The sequence below is a fragment of the Cupressus sempervirens genome, chromosome 10 (genome assembly GCF_028749045.1).
Source record: "Cupressus sempervirens isolate cs-2001-9-10 chromosome 10, ASM2874904v1, whole genome shotgun sequence".
Lineage (NCBI taxonomy): Eukaryota > Viridiplantae > Streptophyta > Pinopsida > Cupressales > Cupressaceae > Cupressus > Cupressus sempervirens.
In genome coordinates, this window is record NC_143127.1 from 410,801,637 (window position 1) to 410,823,347 (window position 21,711).

Consider the following 21,711-nt stretch of genomic DNA (forward strand, 5'->3'; position numbering starts at 1 on the left):
GCCCAATTGTCTTTTTATATCAGACTTATATATATAATATGTTCATATTACTCTGGGTGTGCTCTAATTGGCACGAAATATCATTTAGTTTTAATTCCTGTATTCTTACAAATATTTTTTTAGTTTTTGTTTTCTTTAGTTTCTTGAGGGGTTTTCTCATTTCAAACTTCAAACTAAATTCTATTCACATTTTGGACACTCCATGTTGTGTAAGTGAAATGCTACCATGGTCAAGATCACTTGTTCAAGCACTAATATAAAGACATTTAATTTAACCTTTCACATTATTTTAAACAGATCCCTCTATCAGAGCCTCTTTTTCTTTATTATTTTTGTCTTGAATATGTTCCAGAGCAATTCAAAACAAAAGAAATATGTAAGAAGAGATTTTCAGCCAGCATGATTCAAAGGAATAAAATTGAGACTATTTTCCATTGCAATGGCAATATTATATAAAATATTTTGCGTTGGTCACTCTCAACTGGGACCTAAGCATGGGAACAACTGTTTTACTTGGATATTTATTTCATTTAAGTCTATAGGGTGTAAGCTTTAAATCATTGGACTAAGCAACTGAGTATGATTAGATTGGAGCATTTAAAGGGGGTTGAACCACTTGAAAGTGATCGCACAAGCTAGACATGAACATTTATAAGAATGGTGATCACTTCAATCTTGGTTGAGCATGGTCATATTTCTAGGGAGCCTTTTGAAGTTACAAACCAGAATAATCAAATTTGCAAGGTCACTTAACTTTAGCTTGGAGGTGGGAGCTGCCTAGGCATAAAGATTGATAAATATTCATGGCAAACTGAATTCTTGTGAAGAAACAAGGCATGGAGGATAAATTCCTGTGAGAGATGCTTACATCCACCAACCAAGCACAATCTAGGGCACTAAACAAGGCAATCTACAAAGCAGTCATAACCATTTTTCTTGTTCTCAAAAAACATTTAACCCAAATATTTTTGCATAGCAGAATTGGACTTGAAGTCTACAACCACCATGAACATCAACAGATCCAAGCAAAGATTCCCATAAATTTAAAGCAACACGAGTACAAGACACTAACAAGTAACAACTATTACAAATTGATAGCAAAACCTAGACATCAAAAGCACAATTCAGGGGTTAGGTCCATGACAATTTCAACTTTCTATCACTTTTTCTTCTCCTAACTCAAAGTACTTAGTTAAAGCTCATATATGTTATTCATATTGATAAATGCAATAAACTGTAATTAGTGCAGACACTTACACAATGACACTTTATAATTCAAAACACACTTAAGAGCCCTTGTCTCAAAAATTTGATCTTTGCTACAAGTTAACAATGTTTTGGCAAGAGTGGAAGAAAATATAAGAAGCATAATAGAGTTGACAGAGAATGAAAATGATATTGCTACTATGAACAGAGTTCTGATTGTAAAAGCATATCTTGTCACTGTTTTCAAATCAGAGGAGCATAAAACAATTAAACTCAATAAAGTACACAATGACATTAATTGCGTAAATTTACTCCTATTGAGACTTTTCTGGGCACCTTTGTCCCATCTTAGTGGGTTGCATATATTCTGGTTTAGGTAAATAAAATATAATATGTGGCTATAGTAACCATAATAAAGTTACTATCTATCAGGTCTGAAGCTTTAAAATTCTCAATAAAATATAATAAGTATGATTTTACTAATTAAGTATGCATTCATTTAGCCCAATAGATTACTTGTCAGGTGCATTTAACTATAGCAATAGAAGTGATGGTATTACATTTCAAAAGTTCAAACCTATATATGAATATGAACATGGACTTGCTACTACTCTTAGGAATATTCTATGATGTATGGAATGTCATGGTCTAATTAAAATTAAATGTGGGAGGCCCTAGAAGATGTTGCTACTACCACTGAGATGAGAACATATGGATTTGTGTATAAGAAGCAGGCTAAACAGATGAACTGGGTAATGAGTTATTTGAGCTATATCAATCAATTGCATTTGTGGTTAAATGTACCTCTTACTTAGAGATACTGAATGAATTTAAGAGGGAAGGTGTCAAAGTGTTTGACATAATGCTGATGAAGTCTTGATAGCTAGTTGTTTCACTAATCAGGAGCAAATTGCTTACATAATCTAGATGTGCAGGCAGTCATCAAATCGTGTGGACATAACCGAGATAGGTATATACATGAGCAACATTAATATTTGGGAGCAAGATACATATGATGGACAAGCTTCTCATTTAAAATTGAATCTCAGCTAAGGATCCATTTAATACCAAAAGTAAGCACATAACAAAGAAAGGGCCCAGTCATAGGTGGGTAGTATTGATCATGCACCAATCTATTTTAACACCGAAATTATTGGGAGTATAGATAGAAGGTGTTTGCATCTCTTTTGGGGTAGGAAGCTATTAAAGTTGAGCACATGGGACGAAGTTGATAGTCAATTATTTAAAGCTGCAAAACTAAATACTTGGCTCGCTGAGTGACTAGTTTGGCAGGTGTCTCTAGGCCCCACAATAAACAACAATCACAGGCCGAACAAGTACCAAATATAGATGTTAGCTATGCCTATTCTATCAACCATCAGTACGTTAGCCTTTCAAGCATCAAATAACAGAAAAAAACAAAAAAAGAGACAGATACCATCATCCCCAAATGCTGCCAAGATCATATGTTTGCAGTAACAATCATGAAAAGATTGCATAAGCCATTACTGTATCTTCTTCCTTTACAAGTGTAATGAAGCAATCAAAACTAATGAAATTTTCAATAACAAAAGGCCGGTCATATATTAAATACACGGAATTAGTTTGGGGGTTTTACCAAATGGAGATGTATCGGCAGCGAAGCTATAATGAAGCATATAAACATCATCAAAATGAATTGTACTGTTTACCATAAATAAAAATATGCACATACAAGCAATCTATGCAGGGAAACAAAGAGGGTTTCTAAAAATACCTGTGTATGGAAATAAGTGTGCAATGCTATGTTCAGAACTTTTATGGACGGCTCTTAAAATATCTGCAAATACCCAGAATTCGTTAGCATACCCAGGTAGCTTACAAACAGCTGTCCAAGCTACCCATAAATACTACTCCTATTTCCGGGTCAGAAATAACAACTGTCCAACTAACAATAATTAACAGTGAAGGCCCCACTGTCCTCCCAATCCTCGGCATCCTCTTTCCTTTGATAAAAAACCGCCACAGGTTCCATGACTGGATTACTGAGTTGCTATTAAGTTGTCCTAGCAATACATTCAAGTACCATCTGCCAGGAGGATTGAAAGGGTATTTCACAGCCAATCCTGCAACTGTGGAAAATGTGATCAAAACCAATTTCGAGAATTACAGGAAGGGAGAGCAGTTCAACCTCATTCTTCACGACGTTCTGGGCAGGGGGATTTTCAATGCTAACGGGGAGGCATGGAAGAGGCAGAGGAAGGTTGCCAGCTATGAATTCAACACCAGGTCCCTCAGAAACTTCGTAGTGCAGACGGTGCAATCAGAGATTCTTGAGCGCCTCATTCCTGTGCTCTCCAAGGCCTCGGATGAAGGGCTCTCCATTGACTTGCAAGATGTTTTGCAGAGATTCACCTTTCACAACATTTGCAGAGTTGGCTTCGCTGCAGATCCGGCTTATCTCCATCCCTCTCTTCCCCAGTTACCTCTTGCAACACAATTCAGCAACGCCACAGAGTTAAGCTTCGGGAGGTTTCTTTACAGCCTCCCCTTTCTCTGGAGATTCAAGCGTCTTTTTAACCTCGGCTCTGAAAGGCGGCTGCGCGAGGCGATTGACATGGTGGATGAGTTTGCCATGAATATAATTCGCTCGAGAAGGAAACAGATCGCCTGCAAGAATCAACTCAAGGGAAGAAACGATCTCCTTTCCAGATTGATGGCAGCTGCTGCTGACTTTGAAAGTGAGGAGAAAAACAAATCCGATGTTTTTCTGAGAGAAATGATAGTGAATTTCATGCTAGCTGGAAGAGACACGCCATCGACTGCTCTGACGTGGTTCTTCTGGGTGCTTTCATTACATCCGCTAGTGGAATCGGCCATCCGCCATGAGATTACGCAGATTCTTTCAGACAGAAAAGAAGCAGAAGCATTAAAAGGGACTGCTTTCACATACGAGGAATTGAGGGACATGCAATACCTTCATGCTGCTGTATCTGAGTCCCCCCGCTTGTATCCTCCAGTGCCATTTGATTCCAAAGCAGCGGTGGAAGATGATGTTTTACCGGACGGTAGTTATGTGGGAAAAAGGTGGAGTATGGACTACAGCATCTATGCCATGTGCAGGATGGAAAGCATCTGGGGAACAGATTGCCTCGAGTTTAAGCCCGAGAGATGGTTGGTGGATGGGAAATTTGTAGGAGAAAGTGCGCACAAGTTCACTGCTTTCCACGCCGGGCCTCGCATTTGCTTGGGGAAAGAAATGGCCTTCATTCAAATGAAGTCAACTGTGGCTTCTATTCTTCATACTTTTACTCTGCAGGTCGATAAAAGTTTTGTCCCCAGTTATACGCTCGACTTTAACATGCGCATGAAGGGAGGAATGCTGGTTACTGTTTTTCCACGACACCCATGATTTGACAGTAGAATAGATCTCATTCATCTTTACCTATGACTTATTTGTTTGCTTTGTGATACACACGATGGTTTAGTGGATATAGATATGCTAGCAGTTGTACCTTTGAAGGGTGCAAGGATAATGCTGATAGTTTGATAAGTAAGATGATGTTACATTATTTACTATAAGGTGATTTTTCACTAATTCTTATAGGGTTATGTTGATAGTGATATATTTATTTAGTTTTGCTTCATGAATGCGAAATAATTACATCTTTTAATTACTTTCCTCCACATAAAACTCCCAAATTGTTGAATCTTAAATTTTAAAAATTTGTAGTAACATTATTAAAACCAATACACATAAAAAAAACCTCAGAGATAAAGGGAAACAAATCTAAGAGATAAAGGGAAATTATATAACAAATGATGATTGTTGTTTCTCCCTTTCCATTGGAATCATTGAAATGTAATTTAGTTGCACTATGTGAACAAGGGAAGAGGTAAATGCAAGAAAAGATAGAAGAGGTAGGTGGTAAAGAGAGCTCCACACACCATTTTTCTGCATAAACAAACAATAATATAGAAGTGTTAATGTAAGCTTACGCAAAATGTGTGTTTCTCTTCATGCAACAGGATGAGCAAAAATATGAGGCCAGATGCCTAACACTTTTATATCTACCCTTCCATTTTCATTGCAATCACTCCTTCCGCATGGGAATGAATGGGCACGCCTTCTGTCTCAGCCCTATAAAATGTCATTTAATAAATATAGAATTGGATTATTAAGGCACATGTAATCTTATCCAAAATAAACAAATATATCAAAATCAAAAGTAAGTATATAAGAATCATGAAACTGGTGTATGAGAAGCCAAAGATTATTGAATTAATTTAAATCTTCATTCCTTGAATATTTTAGAATTTGAATTATTTTTGTGATTTGTTGAAATTACACTTGTCACTAGATTTGTTTATCGATGTTTTTGTTTTTATTTGGGTTATAAGAAATTGTCTTCCAAAGTTTACAAACCAATTAATTTTAATATTTTTAGATATATGGATAGTTATAATATTAAATATATCATATAATACCTAGGCCCTAGGAAAGACTAGAGATTTCCTTGCTTTGTTCTTTCCTACCAGTGCCCATTTGAATGGAGAATTCTATAAATTCAATTTTAATTTATTCAATATAACATATGGCTTTGGCTATTTTCCGATCAAAAAAAATATGATTTATAATTATATATTAAAAATATTTTAACTTTCTTTTTCTATAAATTGAAAATTTGATTCAGCACATCAAATTAGTGGGGTAGCTGCTCAACAGTTCTCAATTTGGATTGGTTGCTAGCCTACCATGTTCCATACAATAGTATTAAGAAAAATTCTTGTCCATCAGAAAAACAAAGAGATGGTGACAACTTTGTTGCTTGTATGGCACCAATAAATGAACAATAGAGAAATTAGACAGTCACAATATTTGTCATTCAACCTGTCTTGAACAACTTTGTCTAGGAGTCACTTTGCATTGATATCGTTATCCTCACTGCTCATGATACTTTTGCTTCATCTTTACTCTATTTTTATGGGGGCTAGTTTGGTTGTAAAATTAGAGATGAAAACGTATTGTGGGTTTTATGCAAATTTCTTTGGCTACCATCAATAACACTGAAATGGAGGCATTTGCAAGTGAAATTCACCTGTGTGCATTGTTCTTATGATTTCTCTTGACTGAAAATGGAAAATGCAGATGCACTAAGTACATAATTTACATTTTTTGAACCCTTATAACCTCAACTATCGTCAAATAAACAAGACATACAAATAGACATAATTCATAGTAGGATGGCATTCCTAAGATTAACCTTGGCTATCATGAAATGAATAAGACATACAAATAGACATAATTCATAATAGGATGGCATTCCTAAGAAGTGTACAAGCTTCTGTACTCTTGCACTATTTCTCGTAGCTTGTTCTTGGATAACATCTTCACAATCTCTTCAAAACTGATAATATATGAACCAACAACATAGTTAGAATAGTTTGTTTTTCTCCTCCATTTTCTTTCATTATTGTTATCATTTCCTTTCTATATATGTTTACACTTTACTTTCCCAGTAAGCATGGGTCTTTTACGATAATAGTGTTGAATGAGTTAAATATAATGTGCATAGATCTATATCATTCTACATTTTCCTTTCGACCCTCTTCATCTCATTTTATGATTACCCCTAACTTTTATATTCGATTTTGGTTCATCTGTTTACATATCCTCCCTCCTTATGTTACCATCCCTATTTTTATCTCTACCATTCTCTCTGCCTCTTTATCTCTCTTTTCTATTTCTATTATTCATTTTAGTCATTCTCCCCCATCTCCTCTTATCCTTTCTTATATTTACTATATTCCTAGTATTTTAAAATCTCTCTCTCTCTCTCTCTCTCTCTCTCTCTCTATGTATATATATTTGCATCTCTATGTTGATTTATCCATATTTCCTCTTGGTATATCCCTTTGTCTCTATCTCATTATTTGATGTCATAGATAAAATTAGGGAAAATCATGGAAAATTGTGTGAAATCTTCAATGGTTCCATTATAAATGCATTCAAAAAATATTAGATGGGTGCTTCACCTTTATGAACATTGAACATGAGTGGAATGAGTATTGACTACTCCATTCATTCTAATGAGAGCTTGGATATTATGAACCCCTATTCATGATATATGATATTTGAATCCTAATATCAAAAACATAATTTAACTCAAGTTGTAGAAAATTTCTCCTAATTATCAACTAGTTTTTTTCTTAAAGATGTAGTATTAATAAAGTTAAATGACAAGCAAATAATTTAGATATTAAGTATATATTTAAGAAACTTTCTTTTTCTATTTTATCTAATCAAGATACTACTAATTATTAAAACATAATTTTCTATAAAACACTTCAAAGTTATATACCAAAAAAATCTTTAAAAACACCATTTATATATAAGTATTCTAATAAGAATATTTATTTGATGAACAATAATAATAAAATAAACTTAATAAAATGTCTATTTTAAGACAATGGTAGATGCTACAGTTACCAATGTTACAAGTAACCTTGCTATGATGCACTTACCTGTACAAGTTTTAATTAAATTAGGTTGACCAAGGTTTTTAAAAATCATTAGATTGACCAAGGATTAAAAAAATATGATCTCTAGTTTTTAGAACCTTGATGCTTTAAGGTGTGTTTTTAGGTTTATATATTTATTTTATTGTAATAGAACTTGGAAAATCAGGGTTTAATAGGAAGTCGAGAAATTACATTGTATATAGATTGGAACAATGATACCAATCATTACATTACATTATTTCTATCCTCCAAAATTGGTTTTCTTTATTATTTCATTCTTTGTAGTTATTTTGAGCCAAATTTGAATATTTTAATGGCAAAATACCTCATGGATGAACTGACAACCATTTATATTCCCTTGATTGTGATATTGATTGATGCATGATAAAAAAAAAAATTAAACATTCATAGAAAAGTGCAATATCTCAACATTAGCTTTCCATAACTTTACCATCCATTCTGCCACAAAATTTGCTAGGTAAATGTGCTTCATGGAATTATCTAACATTTTTCTCTAGCCTCCAGTAGCCCATTATTATTTTTATGAGGTAAGTGTGATACATCATGAGATACAAGAGTATTATGATTAGTTGGGAAGAGTTAAGAATGATATATTACATGAGCAAATGTATTAGTATAGACATGTTTTTTATTGGAGAGAAGATGAATCGAAGAGACAGTATTGCTAGCATTTTGTCACGTCTATGTTTGCAAATAACACTTCACATAGATCCTGACCCCTTGCACAAATGGAAACCCTATAATACTATAATCCATGTTCTTTAGTGTTACTGAAAGATGTTTCAAAGCCACTGACTCTTGTCCTACTTCTAGTTTTCCATGTGGTATATGGTGCCTCTTCAATAGGATCATCTACTTCCCATTTGTTGATATGTGTGAATGTAGATGAGAATTTATAATCTATCTTAGAATCCTTTATTTCAAAAAATGATGTCATCTGATCACTTTCAAGATGCTTTTCAATTTTTCCCTTCTTTTTCACTTTATATTTTGGTGTCATTTTCAGAACTCCTTATGAGGCTAGTTTACCCATTTTTCCAATCCCTTCTAGTGAATTGTTATGCAATGGACTTTTGAAAAGTAATGTTCTTGTCAATGAACATCAGCCATCATATTCAAAAGTCATTCCCTTTCATTTGAGCATAGAAAGATCGCCCTCTAATATGTTGTCATCTTTACCAAAATTTGAACGTTTGATCACCCAGGCTGACGATTTTCCTAGTCTTCCCTTCTGCATAAGTTCCAACCTTTTCTTTGAATGTCTATGTGACAAAGACTATCACTCAAGAGCTTGGTGATCTAAATACATTATTTACCGATCTTCCCTAACTTGTCATGCTTTAATGGGCAGAGACATCTAACAATCAGATATGTGTAGATAGGCCCAAACAAACTGCCTGAAAATCCACCAATTAGAATCACCGTTTCTGACACTCATAATTGTCATCCTAGCTGGAACTAGATTTTCTATTCTATTCTATTAGTCTGACATTGTGTTTCTTTTCTATACATACAACAAAGTTTTTCAGTGGTTGTACAAGTCTTCTTTTTTGATGTAAGATAGCTGGGAAATCTAAACAAATTGGTGAAGGATTCACAAGGAGTGAAGCCTATCAACTTAAATGTAAAATTTTATGGTTCACGCCCTTCATCCAAATATTTGAAGAATTGTTCAAACTTGTGGTGGAATATGTTGGCAGGATTTTATATTGTTTATCTAAAAAAAATCATGTTATCCAAGTTTGTACCCAATTTGTGAGTGGTGTTCCTTAAGTTGATGCCTATTGTCATAGCCCATTATGAATTGATTAAATTTGATCATTCTATTGGAAAATTGTAGATGATTTCTTAAGGCATTCATACATCTAAAAATGATTATGTGGCTTTGTCAACATCATTCAAATCATTTAACGAAGGCAACATTTAGTTCAATCAAGTCTCTTATTCTTAAAAGCAATGTGACATAAATGTCTTAAATAGAAAGAAAGAAAAAGAAAAAAAAAAAAAACTTCATTTTAATAAACAAATATGAACTTATTAAGAATTATAATGATCTTTTTTTTTAATATAAATATGTAATGATCCCATCTTACTTCCTTTTCAATCATTTCAAATTTATTTCCTTTTCAATCACTTCAAATTTCTAATGAGGTGGATCTTATTTATACTATGAATGATTTCGAATTAATTTATATTTTGAAAATGTATGAACTAGATGTTCATCACTTTAAAGATATATTATTTCTTGAATGATGCTTATATGTATGTATATGAAAAATAATTGTAATATCATAAATATTTTCTAACAATGTGACAATATTTTTTATATGTCCTTTATAAACTCCCTTTTACTTTATTCTTCCCACCCCTCTTATGAAAGAATGGATCTTACTTGATTACCCAACCATATTTTTACTTCCTTAATTTTTGGTCACCCTATTTATAAAATTAAAGAACTTCTGATTCTTCTTCACACATACCTTACCACTACTTCCAATCACTTTATCTCTTCATCTAACATGTTTGACCTGTACATATGCAAAGGTGAGGTCTGATCACATGGTAGGTCTTCTCAATGTACTCTTTCTCTCTATTTGTGTTTGGGGTTAAGTGGCCTAAGAAGTTGTATATAGCCCTTCCACTATGAACTATTTTATCTTTGGTAATGTTCATAAGCTATTTCCTCCTAATGTTGTTCATTAAGACCCACAAGGCTATAAGTATGGTATTGTATGATGTATAACACCATGCCTCTTCATGTGGGTCCCTCTTGGGAATCAGGGACTCTATAAGTGAGGCAACGTTAGCTTAATTTACATGGTCCCATCATCATGGGGATATAATAAGTATTCTTTGAGAGCATGTCATATATTAGTAATATTAATGAGGTATATTTAGATAGAGTTTAATATGTATATAATATTATTATTATCATTGTGTATGTATGTATGTATATGTGTGTGTGTGTGTGTATATATATATATATATATATATCAATGATTCTTTCAAATGCTTGAATAATTATCATTCATATATGTAATTTATAATTTTACTAGATATTTATTTAGTATACTAATCATTGTTTATTATGGGTTTCAATTTTATGGGGGGTCATGATAGTCCGACCTTCCCAAGATCACTTGTCCTTGAGCAATTATATTGTATACAAGGATTTATATTGTGACATCAAGAAATGCAAGCATATAGAGATAAACATATAAAGTAAACACAAAATATGATCATCCTATTTATATTTAACTCTCTTCTTTTTTTATGCATTTTATTATGACTCCTAGCATCACAAGGTGAACATCAATAAATACACATATTTAATCTTTAAAGGAAGAATACAAATTGATTCATGATAAGTTAGTTTAAGTCAATCTCATACTGATCCCAAGGGCATAAATTTGGCCCCCTTAGCCCCGATGGTAGGTGTTAGGCATCCACATGAGTGGTCTACTTAGTCTATTACTTATTTCTATTTGGGTCTTATATCCTCTTTGAAATATTCTCTTAGCATCATTCCCTTAACTAGTACTACAATAGGGTGCCATAGTTGTACTCCCCTTTTTAGACTCCATAGGATAGCTTGCATTAGGGTACATTAGGTTGTCTTTCCTTTAGCTAGTACTACAATAGGGCAACCTAGCCATTCTCCCTTAATCACAAAGTAGCAAGGTGCATTAGGAATTCTCCCCTAACTATTATGTGATAGGATTCCCTCACAATTCTCCCTTAATTGTATACTTCATAGGAAAGTTACATGTAACAGGGTTCCCTAGCCATTCTCCCTTGATTGTGTAACAACACAATGTCTTTACAATAGTCCTCCCTTATCTTCCACAACAATAGGGTGCCAAAGAAATTCTTCCTTGATTGAATCTCTTTAGCTCAATTTACTTATTTCACAAATATAACAAGATAAAAATTAGGATACATTAATAAGTTATTAATACACTACCAATAATAATGGTTTGACTTACTATTGTAAATCATGATGAACTTCCTTGAAAATTCATTGGCTTCCTTATATGTTTGTTCCTTCACTATTGTTGAGATTCACTTGATCATACCCTATTCTCTTTGATGGTGTTCATTTATCTTCTATTTCAAGTACTTCTTATATTGCATGAATTTGACTTCTTTTATGCATTGATGTCCTGGTTCCCGAGATTCTTTACATCGAAACATAACTTTCTCTTTCTCAATTATTTTCATTTCTTTTATGATTTTTCATCTCAATATATGTTTCCATGTACAAAGTTCTCGTTACAATGAAAATATTTTCTTTTTGGAAACTCCTTTGTATGTTGTTTATCTCTATCATGAGATTGTTCTATGTGGCTTGTTGTTGTATTATTTGCTGAAGGTTCTAGATTTAGTGTTGCTTCAAAGGAATCTTCAATACTTTTTGGTTTGAGGGCACTAATTGACCCTTTAAGCGGTTCTTTCAACCTATCTAGGAATATGTAAGTGATTCCATCTTCATCCATTCTCGTCACTCATATTGATATTCTATCAAACCCATTAATGTAACTTTCCACTGTCCCATATTGTTTAATATGTGTTAGTCTTTTGAAATATTTTTGAAGAGTTTTTGCTATCAAATATTTTCATAAATTTTTGGGTGAATTATTTATATGAGGTGATATTATCATGGCCCTATGTGTTTTTCCCATGGTACCACCATTCTTGTGCTATGCCAGCTAGATGGAGAATACCAAATTGGAGTGCATCTTCTTCAATCATGGTGTCAAATGTTAGGTAAGTGTTTAATCTTTGTAGCCAATCACATATGTCATGATCTTTTCTGATCCATCATAATTTGGAACATCCACCTCTTTTTCTTTCTACTTAAGATCCTTGTTAACATGTTTCCTAGGTGTTCCCTTTCTCTTATCTTCATAAAATTCCCAAAATGATACCACTACCCTAATATGTGGTTCTAGTTTGACATATTATTTTGCTATATCCTCCATTTGATTCAAGGGTTGTTCTATCCTTCTTCCTCTCAAAATTAGTGTCCCCTAAGTAAGAAAGCAAGTTGTGGTACCTCGGCCCTGGAAGACATATAATTAAATATCTCTAAGTGATTTGAGCTAGTATCTCTTATATGAGTAGGTTTTCTCCTTTCATATTAATACTAATTAAATTTCCCATACTTTGCAATGCTTGGAGATGTGCTTGGTTAGATTTTTCCATTTGATTAATCAATGTTTGATTGTTTTGTTCCATGTAGGATCTCATTTCATTTTCTAGGTTATTCATGGTAGTTCTTTTTTTTCTTCCCTATTGAGTTTCCATAATCATATACTCATAGGATGGAAGGATAATGCTCTGATGACTAGTAATAATACCTTCTAAATTCCCCTTCAATCACTTTAAATTTCTAAGAAGGTGGATCTTATTTATACTATGAATTATTTTGAACATATTTATACTTTGAAAATATATGAATTCTATGCTCACTCTGAAGATATATTAGTTCTTAAATAACACATATATATGTATATGAAAAATAATTGTAATATCATAAATATTTTCTATGTTTACCATGACAATATTTTTGGTATGTCCTCTATAAACACCCTCTTACTTTATTCTTCTCCTCACAATTCCTTTAAACACCCCTCTTATGAAAGAATGGGTCTTACTTTATTAGTGAACCCTCTTTTTACTTCCTTAATTTTTAGTTACCCTACTTATATAATTAAAGAACCCCTAATTCTTCTTCACACATACCTTACCCCTACATCCAATCACTTTATCTCTTCATCTAATGTGTTTGACCCATACATATAAAAAGGTGGGGTCTTATCACATGGTAGGTCTTCCCAATGTACTCTTTCCTCTATTTTTGTTTGGGGTTACATGGTCTAAGATGTCATAGATAGCCCTTCCACTATGAACTATTTTATCTTTAGTAAGATTCATATGTTATTTCCTCCCAATATAATTGATTAAGACCCACAAGACTATAAGTATGGTAGCGTATGTTGTGTAATGCCATGCCTCCTCATGTGGGTCCCTCTTGGGAATTGGCAACTGTATAAGTGAGGTGGCATTATCTTAATTTATATGGTCCCACCAATCATGGGGATATAGTAAGCATTTGTTGAGAGAAAAATATATATTAGTAATATTAGAGAGGTATATTTAGATAGAGTTCAATATGTATGTAATATTATTATTATTGTTATCATCTTCTAATAGAATGTGTGTGTGTGTGTGTGTGTGTGTAATTTATAGTTTTACTAGATATTTAATTAGTATACGCATCATTATTTATTATGGGTTTCCATTTTAGGGGGATCATGACAAAATGATTAATGTGCATGTCGTAAAAGGGCCTTCTATCTAAAAGAAAAGGTAATGTAAATATAACATAAGAGCCTACAATACAATGGTAAATTGTGAGCCTTTTATCTGAAAGGTTTTTGGTTTGAATCTATTTGATCTTAATAAATAATAATTAATCACAACACATTATAATAATTAATCTTGGCTTCAACCTCTTACCCAAAAATGTTTTAAGACTATTCAAAATTGTAATGGGAGTTTAATAAATTTTATAGTATAGATTGTTTAAAATTAGTTACTTTGTGTTTGCACTTGTTTTTTAATAAGGATCCCATAACCTTTTTAAGCTTTAAATAGAAACTCAATATAAAGTGGCAATGGCCAACAAGATCTTCCAAATAGAAATAACCCTCCTGAGTTGCAATACTTCGACATATGCACCGAGTTGTGGTGCCAAAAAGGTGACAAGGAAATTTTATTTTCTTATTATATAGCACATACACGCTTTAAAAAAAATAAAAAGTATATATGATGGGCTACAAACCTGCATCGCATCATTTTCATCAGCATTTTCTTCTACTCCTACAACAAGCAGGGCGTACGCAAGTTGAAGACTCAACATTTGCACCACCATTTGCCAAAATGCCTCCTCGTCGACGAAATCCAAGACCACAAGCGCACCCACGACGACGCCGTAAGTGATATAAACCTAACCTTACATTGTTTGATATATTTTTCATATTTTTTTGTAAGTTTTTTATATTCTTTTGTAGGGTTTTTACAAATTTCATTTAGATTTGTTTATTTATTTGAATTTCAATTGATTTTTTATTAGGAAATGTTCATAATCAACCAGAAAATCCACAAGAACATCAAAACCCTCAAGAACCCCAAAACCAAATCCCTCCTCAAGAAGAAGAACAAATTCCACAACCTGAACCAATTGCAAGACCTCCACCAGGCACACAAGAAAATATAAGAAATGAAATAGAGAGAGGCAAAACTGAATTAGAAGGAATCATTGCTCAGTTGAAAGAATCCAGACAAACCAATCCAATGAGGGCTCAATTGGCATCATCACTCGAATCCATTAACACTCAGATAGCCTCAGTTAGTGGTTAGTTAGATATTTGGCGGGCTAAGAGGGATGAACAAAAAAGATTTTATACAAATAAATTGTCATATGAAGATGTTAGAAAAATGGAAATACCAAAAGGTAGTATATGTGCATTATTTAGAAAACCCAGTGAGAAAAATACTGTTAGAGAGGGTACTAAATGATTCCCCATCCATTGGTGCATACATGATGCTATTAGAAATAATTTTTGGGATAGATGGTGGATGGTTTTTGATGCCCCTCCTTGCAACAATCACGAGGTCCCCATGTATTTTTTGAAAAAATTATATTGTGAGTTTGTCCTTGGGGAGATCCCCAATTATTTTGATAGGTTAGACTCCCAGGGTAGAGGTGGGGGGTCATCATTTGAGAGGCCAGGAGCATGTTGTGACCCTAATGTAGTTAGGGCAGCTGTGGTCCATCCACAACACGAGCATGTGATTATTCCTTCAGTTGTGGAGAACATGTAGACGCCAGCACTCTAGGGACCATTAATGCTTTGACACAGACCCTCATCCATTCCATGAGCCAATTAGTTGAGGGGGATCCTTCTATACGTCGTGGTCACATGTGCACTTCATGCGGATCCCTATGCATATTTGGCACTCATGTCGGAGATGGTGCAGATGATGGGCTTGTCACCGATCAATTCCTGAACGAGACATTTAGCATTGACACACAGGTAAATTACTAATTTGATCACATTTCATACGTATAGTGAATGATTAATTAATTAGGATTTATTGACATTGTTCAAAATTTAGGGTCAAAGTGTTCCTGGGCCTAGTAGCGATCCTCCAGGACCATTTTTTGTCCCTTCGACGAGTCCTAAGGTATGTATCAATTTAATCATTTTAATTAATACATATATTTATTATGTAATCATATTAAGGATTGACCAAAAAAAATATGCATGTGCATCAGTTCTCCACAGGACCCTCAACCTTTACCACAGACGCAGAGTAGAGACATCATACAAGCTTCACATAGGTACAGTTGTTTCATGTAAATATTTTTCATTTGATTATATTTATTCCATGTTTCATGTTAGATATAACGTGTATTGTATGACATGCAGCTCATGATGTCGGACACACCTCCTCATCTGCGACAGTCTGTTGATAGTGGAGTGGCCGCAGCTGTGGCTAGCTCACAGCCACTAATGGAGGTATGAAAGAATTTTCTTCATTTTAGTTGTTGTTTATAATAGTTAATCTCAAAATTTCTAATGTTATTTATAAGTGATTATATTTATTGAATTATTATAGGGTCTTGTCACACCTGATCGTCCACGAGCATTTGAGGTGGACTTACAGAGTGACTATTTGTTGGCGGTAAGAAAATAATTGATTTTGTGAGTACATATATTTGATTTCAATGTATAATAAATATTTATTCATATCTACTTTCTTTGTATCAGTTGGACCTAGAGAAGAGCCTCAACAAGAGGTCAAGTGAGCGTATCAGGAGGGCCCCGTCATCTCCACTGTCTCACTCCACACGACAACAGAGGACGTTGAGAGACTTGTTTCCTTCCCCTCGTGGGAAGGAAAAGATGTAATTGAGATATTTGATACATATATATATATATATATATATATATATATATATATATATATATATATATATATATATATATATATATATATATATATATAGACTTGTTTCCTTCCCCATGTATATATATAGGCATCTGAGAGACATATTCGATACACATTTGATGTACATATGACATTCTATATTTGATGTATGACATATTTGATGTATGACATTATTGGTTAATATATGATATGTTTGTTCATATACGACATTATTGGTTATCATAATATATTATGTGTTTTTTAATACTTACAATTCTCTATTTTTATCTAATAATTTAAAAAAGATTGTACAAGTGTTTTCAAAGAGCAACACTTGTCACTAACATCATAAGAAGGAATATCCAAGGAGACTTACCACTGATCCCCCACCACCAAATTCAAGAGAAAAAAAAATTCCACTACTAAAGAGATAGAAACAATGATCATCCCTAGTCTCTTCCTTATCACAAAATGATTACCATCAAAATTTTCATTTCCAATTGCGTCATGTGCGTTGAAGCGATAGTAACATTTTCACTCTCTTACCTAATGTCTCCCATTTCTAAAACTCCTGGGGAAGGGCAAGGCCATCTTCTCAGTACTTCAAAATACAAAGAGTTCTATTTTTTCACATATTGATAATCATTGACTTAACGTATAGTCAAAGTATTGATAGCCCATAGATATGCCTCGTCAAAGATCGTAACCCTATGGCATTTAGTGACCCTTGGGGAAATTTTGGTTGAGCGTTCCTGAGAATGTTTGAGCACTGAAGGGGACAGGAAGAGGTTGGGGATAGGGTTTACCCGGCCATGCGGAGCTAATGGAGCAGACAGTTTGATCCCATGATGAAAGATAAGAGAGATTTGGCAGTTGGCAACTTTGTACTAGCCAACACTACAAGTTTTAGCATCACCCGAGATGGCATTGTAGAATGAAAATAGAATGTGATCTCCAAAAAGAGAGAGAGGTTATTGTAGGTCTCTGCAACATAGTCTTGTAGGAATTGTAATCTCATCCATATTTCACACGAGCTCCAAGATATGCCCTGTCAAAGACCACAGCCCTGTGGCATTTAGTGACCCTTAGGGACATTTTGGTTCAGCATGCCTGAGAATGTTCGAGCACTAAAGGGGACAAGACAAGGTTGGGGATAGGGTTTACCCAGCCACCTAGAGCTAATGGAGCAGACAGTTTGATCCCACGATGAAAGATGAGAGAGATTTGGCAGTTGGCATCTTTGTACTGGCCAACACTACAAGTTTCAGCATCACCCGAGATGGCGTTGTAAAATGAAAATGGAATGTGATCTCCAAAAAGTGAGAGAGGTTATTGTAGGTCTCTGCAACATGGTCCTGTAGGAACTAGAATTGCATTGATACCTCACACGAGCTCCAAGATATGCCCCATCAAAGATCGCAGCCCTATGGCATTTAGTGACCCTTAGGGACATTCTGGTTCAGCGTGCTTGAGAACATTCGAGCACTGAAGGGGATAGGAAGAGGTTGGTGATAGGGTTTACCCGGCCACTTGGAGCTAATGGAGCAGACAGTTTTATCCCATGACGAAAGATGAGAGAGATTTGGCAGTTGGCAACTTTGTACTGGCCAACACTACAAGTTTCAACATCACCTGAGATGGCATTGTAGAATGAAAATGAAATGTGATCTCCAAAAAGTGAGAGAGGTTATTGTAGGTCTCTGCAACACGGTCCTATAGGAATTAGAATCTCATCCATATCTTGAACAAGCTTTGAGATATGCCCCGTCAAAGATCGCAGCCCTGTGGCATTTAGTGACCCTTACGGACATTGGGGTTTGGCGTGCATGAGAATGTTCAAGCATTGAAGGGGACAAGACAAGGTTGGGGATAGGGTTTACTCGGCCACTCGGAGCTAGTGGAGCAGACAGTTTGATCCCATGACGAAAGATGAGAGAGATTTGGCAGTTGGCAACTTTGTACTGGCCAACACTACAAGTTTCAGCATCACTCGAGATGGCATTGTAAAATGAAAATAGAATGTGATCTTCAAAAAGTGAGAGAGGTTATTGTAGGTCTCTGCAACATGGTCCTGTAGGAACTAGAATTGTATCCATACCTCGCATGAGCTCTGAGATATGCCCCGTCAAAAATTGCAGCCCTATGGCATTTAGTGACCCTTGGGGACATTTCGGATTGGCATGCCTGAGAACATTCGAGGACTGAAGGGGATAGGATGAGGTTGGGGATAGAGTTTACCCGACCACTCAGAGCTAATGGAGCAGACAGTTTGATCCCACAATGAAAGGTGAGAGAGATTTGGCAGTTGGCAACTTTGTACTGGCCCACACTGCAAGTTTTAGCATCACCCGAGATGGCGTTGTAAAACAAAAATGGAGTGTGGTCTCCAAAAATTGTGAGAGGTTATTGTAGGTCTCTAAAAAAAGGTCCTGTAGGAACTAGAATTGCTTCCATACCTCACACGAGCTCTGAGATATGCCCCGTCAAAGATCGCAGCCCTATGGCATTTAGTGACCCTTGGGGACATTCTGGATTGGCGTGCCTGAGAACGTTCAAGCACTGAAGGGGATAGGATGAGGTTGGGGATAGGGTTTACTCAGCCAAGTGGAGCTAATGGAGCAGACAGTTTGATCCCACAAGGAAAGGTGAGAGAGATTTGGCAGTTGGCAACTTTGTACTAGCCGACATTGCAAGTTTCAGCATCAACCGAGATGGCATCGTAAAATGAAAATGGAGTGTGATCTCCAAAAAGTGAGAGAGGTTATTATAGTTCTCCAAAAAGAGTGTTTAAAAATGCAAAAATAGTGGGGGGTCCTTTGTATGGTTTGGGAGTTTGACCATTAAAACTAGAAATTGTCCTAGTAGTAAGTGCTGGTAACAGTTTTGAAATTTGATTGTTGAGTGTTGTGAAACCTCAAGTTTGGGATTTTTCTTGTTGTTTTGAGTCTATAATAACCATTTCCAACTTAAAATTCAAGTGTTGAAACCATTTAAGAAGTATTTGCATAGTTTTCCCTAAAATTTGAGTGCATAAAAAGGGGTATGTGATTGCTCCCAAGGTGGATTTAGTGTTTTCTCCAAACAAGAGTTGCATTTTATGTTTGAAGTCATCTAATATAACCAAAGTGAAGGTGTTTGAACCATTTTGGGGTTCTAGAGATGTTGCAAAGTAAGAGTTCTAGAAAGCCCTAGGGTTAAGGAGCTAGAAAGGAGGGTTTTGTAAAAACCATTGTAAAGTTGATCATGAGACCAAAAAAATAGAAGAATCCTTGCATTTGAGTCGTGTCTTGAGACTTTTTGGGGCATGGGAGTTCCAAAATTCAAGGGATTGTGAGTTGCTTTGTAAATGGCTTCAAACTAGGCCTAGTTGGCAGACTGAAATAGCCAGTTTTGAGTGATATTTTACAAAACAAGTGTAGTTGGTTTTGGAGTATGTTTTAGAGTGAGAAAAAGGGTATTTTAATCACCCAATAGTTTAGGAATTTCTATGGAAAATTTTGGAGAAAACAACAAATTAGTTACTGGCAAGGGCTAGTTGGAACAAGCCTAGAAGTGGCAAAATTGAGAAAGTGTAAGAGATGAGTTGCTGAGAGTGTGCAAGGAGTTGGAACATGTTAGATGAGATGTTTTGAGATGATCCAAGGTGTTGAGGCCATGATATGATTCCAAGGACGAGTTCTGGTACTTGCATAGGGTGTTCCAACCAAGCTACAAATGCATAGGATAGGACCTTGTAAGATACTTGCAAATTATGGTTCTAATGCCGACAAAATAGAACTCCCACCAAACTTGGAAATTTACCTTATCTTAAATGTCAAGGACTAAGTTCAATATAAAGGGCCTACATTCATAGAAGGACAAACAAAATTAAAGGTTGAAGAAGTCATTATCCCATTATAATCTCAGCCAAAAGCTGAAAAGGTTATGGATTCAAGAATCAAGAAGAAGACTTGTCATGGCACCTATATGGAGCATCTTATCAAATGGAAGGATCAACTAGAATCTTAAGTAACATGGATAGATGAGAGTGATTTTGGAAAGAAAGGTATCCCTACGAAATTGCTTCAGATTTATCCACCATGAGTTCTTTGTCACATGGGGAGAATGGTGCAAGAGCACCTAGTGAGTTTGAAAATTTTGGCCTAATTGGGGCTCTAGGCCTAGTAGGTCAAGTAAGAAAGAAAAGGACATCTATGATTTGGGTTGGTGAGTAGAGTCTTGTGATGATTAGGAGAGTTTGGAAATATCAAGTTGAGGACCATATAATAACCCTAGATATTGCATTGGGGTTTGTGCCCAATTTTTCCTAGTAGAGAGAAAATGCCTTCATTTGAATATTGGGGTGATTGAAGTTGACATAGTCAATTGGTGTGCATAGATCCTAGGGAAGGGGATAGTTGGGAGATATCCTCTTGGGAATAGGGTTAGGAAGAAACCCTATAGGATCAGAAGAAGTCATTGGTTAGTTTGGGCATAGTGGCCCAAACTAGCACGGTGGGTCTCCTTACATTACTGTTGGTTAGAGAATTCTAATTTTTATTTGTTCAAGGCTAAGAGACATATAAAAAACTACATTTTCAATTATGATCTCAAGGCCTGCATATCAGTCCAAGTACATGGATGGATGATGAAATAATTATTCTTGAATTGGCTAGACCACTTTGTAAGAACAATTCCATGTGGGGTGTTTCTCTCAAAAAGATGTCTTCTAGTATTTGATGATCATGGAATCCATATGACATGGAAAATAATTGATAAAGCAAAGAAGTTGGGAATAGATTGTGTGTCACTTGTAGCGTATACCATCTATAGGTGTCAATCATTGGATGTTAGTTTTTTCTCACCATTAAAATCTTACTTAAAACATATTTGGAATGTGTGGTTGGCTGGGAACCCTCAAATCAATATTGGTCATGAGGAGTTAGGAATGTTATCTAGCAAAGCCTCCAATTTGGCACTTACACCCAATAATATAATGAGTGG

At 35.0% G+C, this 21,711-nt stretch overlaps 1 pseudogene; it reads left to right on the forward strand.

Moving 5' to 3' along the window:
* Nucleotides 1-4,597, forward strand: part of LOC149534435 (cytochrome P450 94A2 pseudogene) — a 148,278-nt pseudogene extending 143,681 nt beyond the window's left edge.
* Nucleotides 4,598-21,711: the final 17,114 nt, after the last annotated feature.